The sequence below is a fragment of the Pinus tabuliformis genome, chromosome 6 (genome assembly GCF_031772625.1).
Source record: "Pinus tabuliformis cultivar Carrire ecotype Pingquan chromosome 6, CPIR1, whole genome shotgun sequence".
Lineage (NCBI taxonomy): Eukaryota > Viridiplantae > Streptophyta > Pinopsida > Pinales > Pinaceae > Pinus > Pinus tabuliformis.
In genome coordinates, this window is record NC_142292.1 from 113,086,831 (window position 1) to 113,094,555 (window position 7,725).

Here is a 7,725-nt window from a genome sequence, read left to right on the forward strand (position 1 = left end):
ATGGCCTTCTCATTAAAATTAGAGGGAATCTCTAATATTTTTAAGGCATTGTTAATATTCACCTCGAGAGACATGTTTATGACTAAGATAAAATCACATTCTTGTATCTCTTGAAGAAAGAGGAGGATTGTGTTATGAGTTGCAAGTAGTTTTATTTGTTGACTTGGAGGCACTAGTTGTAATTGATCATTTGGGTAGTGTTTGGAATTAAGATAGTTTTAGAAGATTATTAATTCATCGATAAGCGTATATATGTGAACTTTAGGTGGATGAGGGTTCATGGACTTTTGAACGAATTATGAAGATTTAATGTGCCGGGAATTTGCTTCGTCTGAAGCATTATCCACGGTTGGAATTTAAACAACCCGGGTGGAGTGGACTTAATGGATGGCTCAATGGAGGTGAATTTTTTTGGTCTGAAATGAATTGTTTTGCGGAGAGTATTTCTCAGACTCCATTTTCGGTGGCTCGTTGCATTTGTCCATTGTTTTTGAACTATTGTTGGTGATGTTGACTGGCCCATTAGTGGACCGATGAGATTCCCATTGCAGGCAACCCGAATTTTTCAGATCCATTGGCTAAATCCATGGAAAAAAAAATAAGTCATTGGTCTAGTTGTTTCTCGTGCTTTTTAGCAAGAACCTCCTCATATCCAGATGTGAAATGTCGAACCCCACTTTGTCCAGAAGGTCCCTCCTCTTAAGGGATTCTAAATAACAACCATGATGGTGACAAATCTTCTTCAAACACAATGTTATATACAGATCATATACAAACACATGGATCCCCACCCACTGGTTCTCCATTAGTTCCCTCCACTTTTGAACCTGGGCCTTCTCCAACCGATGATGATAAGGTTCTAGAAGTCGCTTCCCGTCAAGCTTCAAATGTTGTTGTTGTTGTACATCATGTTGAGCAAGTAGTCTAACTACCCATTCATGCTTTGTTAGTTCCCTCAGTCCTCCTCATGTTGTTCATGATAAGGTTCCGGAAGGGGACTCCATTCAAGATTCAATTGTTGTCGTTGTTGCACATCATGATGAGCAAGTCGGATTACGCATTGACGCTCTATCAGTTACCTCCACTTCTAAACCTAGTCCTCCTCCTGTTGTTGATGATGATAAGGTTCTGGAAGGGGTTCACCTTAAGCTTCAACTGTTGTTGTTGCACACCATGCTGAGCAAGTCAGATTACCCACTGCCTCCTCTTCCAATGAAATGGTGTCCAATAACATTAAACTCCTTTTTAAATGTTGTGTATTAATTGTATGAACTTTTTTCACAATAATATTCAATTGTTTTACGTATAAAGAGAGAAAAAATAAGTTGAAGTATTTTGGACAATAATTGAAATATTCTTTTATTTTAATAATTTTTTAAATATCACATGCTAATAACCAAACAAATTATGCATATTTCCTATAATAAGGTTTATTGGGATTGAGATTGAGATCTAAAAAAAATTATGAATAAAATAAGAAATTTTTTAATTCCGAGTACTCTATCTATGTAGGTATTTAAATTATTATAAAAATGTTTTATTTATTGTTGATATTGAAATATTTTCCATATTTTTATTTATAAGAATGTTGAAAGAGTATCACACAACTAACTTGGATAGACAAAATCCTAAATTCATCCTAACTTTGCATTTATCAAGTACCTCAAGAGATCAAATCCGTTTACCTAAAAATGTGAATGAACTTTGACATTATATATATACAAAATGTGAAAAAAAAAAAATTAACCTTTACAAAAATTACATATCACGAACATTGTTAAAATACTTTTTAATAATAATAATAATCCCTTGGGTTTAATATTATTCTATTGGGCCCCTGGATGCAGGTGGCAGATAGACATTTATGGCGCACAAGCAGGTGGACAAACAAGCAGCACATCCGTATAGCCATCTGTGCCATCGCTTGTGTGACCTCAAGGCAAATAATGGCTCTCAGGCTGGCAACATTAACCACCTGGGAATATCAAGGCATTCCCTGCAAATCCCAAAAGATGGATCAGGCATCTCCACCCAGCTCCATTCATCCCCTCAATTGCTCCTGTCCTCCCTCCGTCTCGGAGCCGAGCTCCTGCACAACTACTGGAGGGAGATGCAGCTTATTATGTTGTGTATACCTGGGTATAGATACTCACCACTCCCATTCCCTTCTCTGCCATCAGCAGTCTGAGTTCCCTTCTCCTTCCTCTGCTACGTCTGTGAACTCAGCCGAACCCCGTCATTTTCCCCCCGTGGAGCCTCTTTCCATCACCCCCATGAGATATCGCCATAGGATGAGCAGCAGACGCGGAGGCAATCGCGGTGGTGCTCCGCGCGCCAGCTATCATCCCCCCTCTGACTCTTCATCCCCTTCAGCTTCCCTGTCCCCTACCCTCTCTAATCCCAGATCCCATGGCAGATATCTGAACACGAGAAGTGGACGAGGAAGATCTAGCTCCAGTGGAGTCCGCCACTCTGGAAGCACTACCTTGCACAGAGAGACCAACACCTCCTCCCAGCAAGCTCATTTCCAGTTTCAAAGCTCTTTGAACAAGCCGAGAATTATGATCACCGTCACTGTGGACTTCAAGGAAATCTCGGCGTCCAATTCTGAACCTTCGCCCAGCATGGATTTCAGCCAAGTACCTTCTTTTAACTTTGAACCAAGGGAGCCAAGCTCCAAGCCTCTAACCACAGAGAAGGACCTCCCCTCAAGCAGCAATCCGTGAACTATGGAAAACAAAGCCCACCAGAAGGACAAAGGCATTCAACTTGAGGACAGCACAGGCGGCGAACATGCAGAATACACAGACTCTGAAGGTTACGGGTGGTGTCCGATAATGGAGGAGGAACCCACAGAGGAAACCAAGCAGCTGGCCATCAGGTCACAGGGCAAGCAGTAATCTCCTTATGTTCTACCTTGACACCTGTCTTTTGTCATTTTGCATCCTGTCTAGTCTTTCTACAATCTTTTATTACTTCTTGGTCGTAAAAACTTGGCTTTTTGTCTATACTGGTCAACTTATCATGGTCAAGTCTGAATCAAGTGTTGATTTACTCAGTCCTAACTTCAATTTTTTGTATATGAAAAATATAGCCCCTGTGTGGGCAGCTGAAACATTCCAATTTTGGGTCGGGACTAGTTTCCCCTTTTTGGGCAGTCTCATTTTCAAGTTTGAAAGATTAGAATGGTCATTCCACTGAACCGGTACCGCTGAGGCCGGAGCCTCCTTGTACATTATGCCTATATCAATAGATTAATTTTACTTAGAAAAAAAATTATTATTCTATTGGGTTTATAACCCCTCGAGTTTATAATAATAATAATAATCCATTGGGTTTAATATTATTCCCTTAGGTTTATAATATCAATCATGGTCAACTATCGTCAATCATAGCCAACCATGGGAATATGGTCGAATGTCGCATTGTGACAAGGATTGTCTCAATATGAAAATCAACCATGTTTATTTTAGTGTTTATAATATTCATCTTAGGCTTTATATACTTTGGGTTTATAATAGTAATCCCTTGAGTTTAATATTATTCCCTTGGATTCATAGTCTCTTGGGGTTTTAGTATTAATCCCTTGGGTTTATTATTCACTTTAGTTTATAATATCAATCCCTTGGGTTTATTATTCCCTTGGGTTTATAATATCAATCATGGTCAATCATAGTCAACAATGGACAATCATGGTCAACCATGGTTGATCATGGTGAACCATGTTTTATAGAATCAAACATGGTCAAACATGGTCAATTATGGTCAACCATGGTCAAACATCACATTGTGACAAAGATTGTCTTGATATGAAACACATCCATGGTCAACCATGGTTCGACGTCGCATTGTGACAAATATTCTCTTGATATGAAAAACATCAATGGTCAACCATGGTGAACCATGGTCCAACATTGCACTGTGATAAGGATTGTCTCAATAATGAAAATAAACCATGGTCAACCATGTTTATTTTAATGTTTATAATATTTATCTTAGGGTTTATATTCCTTGGGTTTGTAATATTAGTCCCATGGGTTTCATATTATTCCCTTGGGTTTAATATTATTCCCTTGGGTTCATAATCCCTTGGGGTTTTAGTATTAATCCCTTGGGTTTATAATATTAATCCCTTGGGTTTATTATTCCTTTAGGTTTATAATATCAATCATGGTCAACCATCGTTAATCATAGCTAAGCATGGTCAAGCATGGCCGAATGTCGCATTGTGACAAGTATTGTCTCAATATGAAAATCAACCATGGTCAACCATGTTTACTATAGTGTTTATAATATTTATCTTAGGGTTTATATACCTTGGGTTTATAATATCAGTCCCTTAGAGTTAATATTATTCCCTTGGGTTCATAATCCCTTGGGTTTTGGTATTAATCCCTTAGGCTTATTATTCTCTTTTGTTTATAATATCAATCAATTAGGTTTATTATTCTCTTAGGTTTATAATATCAACCATGGGAAACTATCATCAATCATAGCCAACCATGGTTCAATGTTGCATTGTGACAAGGATTGTCTCAATATGAAAATCAACCATGGTCAACCATGTTTATTTTAGTGTTTATAATATTTACTTTTGGGTTTATATACCCTGGGTTTATAATATTAGTTTGTCGGGTTTAATATTATTACCTTGGCTTCATAATCCATTGGGGTTTTAGTATTAATCCCTTGGGTTTATAATATCAATCATGGTCAATCATAGTCAACCATGGTCAAATGTTGCATTGTGACAAAAATTGTCTCCATGTGAAAATCATGGTCAATTGTGGTCGAATGTCGCATTTTGGCAAAGATTGTCTCGATATGAAAAACATCCATGGTCTACCATGGTCCAACATTGCATTGTGACAAATATTGTATCGATATGAAAAACATCCATGGTCAACCATGGTCCAACGTCGCATTATGATAAGGATTGTCTCAATATGAAAATCAACCATGGTTGACCATAGTCGTCAAGGATCAGTGACTGTGATAATTCACTGTGTGGAATTCTCTGTATGGAATTCTCTATGTAGCAACCTCCTCCATATTTTTTTGTAGCGAGATGTCAAGATAGTCCTTTCTTGCAGCAATGTCCTCCATCTTCTTGCTAGAGCGTCTCAACGTTCATGTTATCATCTTCTTGTGGCTTCTCAACGTCCACGTTCGATTTCAATGAGATCAATGTGATGTGTGGCATATATTTTAATTAAATTGATTTGCAAAGGTCGTCTCTTCTTCATGTATGAGTTGAAATTGGCTTTGAACTGGAATGGTGATGCAATTGGGGCATTTTTAAAGTAATATAAATCATTTATATATATTTTAAAATATGCTAGTGGAGTTTGTATTATTGTGGTATTTTTTTTTCCTTCCATTCACTCGGTTCTGAGCACAACAAAAGGTGCGAATAACATCTGAATAAATTGGACTACCAAGAAGTGGGGCGAGCTACCAGATATGGCATAAGAGTCATGAGCCATGAAGAAAGCGAGCTTGCTAGGTAACAATACAATTACAGTTGTTTATTTTAAATATGGAGCAAATAGTTGTTGAAAAATTCAATGGGTCAAACTTTTTTACCTGGAAGGTGAAAGTCCAAATGAATTTGATGCATAAAAACTTATGGGGCTTAGTAAAAGGACTAGAACCAACACCCCAAGATCCAAAACAATTAGCTGAATGGAAAAAAAGGGAAGAGAGAGCTAAGTCTATTATAGGACTATCTTTGTCAGATTCACAACTTCACCTTATAGACTTAGGAAAGTCCCCTTCACAAATATGGGAACACTTAAGCAAGACATTTGGGGAAAAGGCAGTGAATGCAAAATTCTCTTTGAAATTGCAGTTATTCAAACTCAAAATGCATAATGGGGTATCATTGTCTACACACATAAATGATCTAAAATCACTCATAAGGCAGCTAGAGGAAATTGAGGTAAAAATAGAAGAAGAAGATGCTAAGGCTATTTTGTTAAATAGCTTACCATCAAATTATGATAATGTTATTTTCACCTTAAGTCAATTTTCCTCTTGATCATTAGATGAAATGATTGCAACACTCTTAGCATAAGAGAAGAGGATGAAATCAGGTAACACAAAGGACAAATCACATGATGAGATGGCACTATTCTCAAAGGGAAAAGTCAATAAAAACAAGAACTCAATGGAATTTTTTTATTGCCGAAGACATGGACACACAACGTTCAATTGCAAAAATCGTGCTAGAGATCTTTTAAATGGAAAATTAAAGGAATCGGCCAACATAGCTACTATTGAAGACTTGCAAGAGGCCAACCTTCAAGACTTCTCAGATTATGACAACGATAATGAATTTAATACAAATCCTCTCATGCTTTTCTAAAACAACTATCAGTTATAATATTTATTAATATGTGTATGTGAAGAAAGGTCAGTTGCAAAATTGACTATTGGATAAGTTCTGTACTTTGTTAGGTTACCTATATAACTGGAAGTGTGTATTTTGATGCATAATACTAGGATGGAAACTTTTCCATATATATATTCAACATCTAAGCTATTCTTCCAGGTAGTTAAGAAATGTCAATTCTGCAAAGCTTCTCAACGATGGTCAGAGACGGGTATGCTTCAAATGAAGATCAAGCAGTAGCTCGTGTGGTGGTGAAAAAGAGCAGTGTCTACAAGATCCCAGAATGAACATAATTGCTAATGAAGACCATATTAGATTGATATGATTTATATGTAATTTGTGACTTACGTAATAATGCAAGTGTTAAGGTGGGGGGGGACTTTGAATAACACTTACTTTAGAAAATAGATAAGCCTAGCTTATTGAGTGGATTGGACAGTTGAGATATTTTCTCAACAACAATCCCTCATTTAGAAATGGTTAGATCTCATTAATACAATAAATATGTGATGTAATTGAATGATTCTCAGTAATAGAAAATATTTTTCTGTGTACACATTTTGAATTTCTTTCTATGATAATGGTATAAATTGGATAAAGGAATTATATTAAACATAAATAGAGGAAATATTTTAGGTGGATTTTCAAATACATGTTATAATTTTAGTGCTTATTAAAAAGGATATATTGTTGTTTATGGGTCTTAGCTTGAATAGTTTGGTAAACAATTTGTTCCAAGTATGTTCAAAAGTCTTATATAGATATAAAAATTATAAATCATTTGAATTCTCACAAATACATTGCAAAAGAACTAAATATTTACAATATTACTATAAAGCATTGTTACACATAATGTAGACTAAATATAAAATTTAAGATATTATCATAATGTCATAAAATGTTAAGAAAATAATATTATTATGAAATAAGTAGAATAAAACTAAAAAATAAAATCCTATTCATTTCTATTTATGGCCTATGGAGGTCTCGAACCTGCGACCTTCGCGTTATTAGCACGACGCTCTAACCAACTGAGCTAATACGCCTATAAAAGGGTTTATTGTAGGAACATATTTTTTAATTTTTAAATAAGAAGAATAGTGGAAATGATTTCTAATTGCGGGCAAACTTAAATTTTTTACTTTTTATAAATACGATTTTGGTAAATTCCCATTGAAAATGCGCATCTCTAATTTCTATTCAATGAATTGAAAACTGTGTTAAAAGGTGGCAGAAGTGGTGTAGAGGTAATTTTTATTTTGTAAAAACACTACATGCGTGTTAAAATTATGAGGATTCACGCATTATTAAAAAGAATACAATTATTTGTT

The 7,725-nt window shown here is 35.8% G+C and overlaps 1 non-coding gene across 1 annotated transcript; it reads right to left on the bottom strand.

Moving 5' to 3' along the window:
- Positions 1-7,366: 7,366 nt before the first annotated feature.
- TRNAI-AAU (transfer RNA isoleucine (anticodon AAU)) lies at positions 7,367-7,440 on the bottom strand. The gene has a single exon. It is a non-coding gene; the product is annotated as a tRNA-Ile (tRNA).
- Between the last annotated feature and the right edge of the window lie 285 nt (positions 7,441-7,725).